Here is a 501-nt window from a genome sequence, read left to right as displayed (position 1 = left end):
ACCAAGCAATTGTTTGCTTCTCTCTAATGCATTTTAAATGGAGTCTTTAAAATTACGTGTAACCAATGTTTGATAATCAAATAACGATTCTACACTAGGAAGAGACAGAATTTCTGGTGACCCATCCCTGTCCTGCGGGAGAGGAAGGTGATCAAAAGTGGAGCTGACAGAGCCCGATGTGGCTGTGCAGCCTGCCTGAATACCCCCACCCCCAGCCCCACCCTGACGGCCACGTCCCTGCTCTGCAGGAAAGAAACTCCAGTGAGTTTCCAGGATTTTACTCTCCATTACTGTTCAAGTTACTCATTTATAAGAAAGTGCCACAGCATCAAGAAATCTTTTAAAAGATAAACATGTGTTTTTTGTTTTTTGGCTTTTTTTGAGACAGAGCCTCAAGCCGTCTTGGGTACAGTGCTGTGATATCACAGCTCACAGCAACCTCCAACTCCTGGGCTCAAGCGAGTCTCCTGTCTCCGCCTCCCAAGTAGCTGGGACCACAGG

This window comes from Otolemur garnettii, unplaced genomic scaffold, assembly GCF_000181295.1.
Source record: "Otolemur garnettii isolate 467f Iridium unplaced genomic scaffold, OtoGar3 scaffold00081, whole genome shotgun sequence".
In the NCBI taxonomy this organism is placed as follows: domain Eukaryota; kingdom Metazoa; phylum Chordata; class Mammalia; order Primates; family Galagidae; genus Otolemur; species Otolemur garnettii.
Note: the sequence above shows the minus strand (reverse complement) of the source record.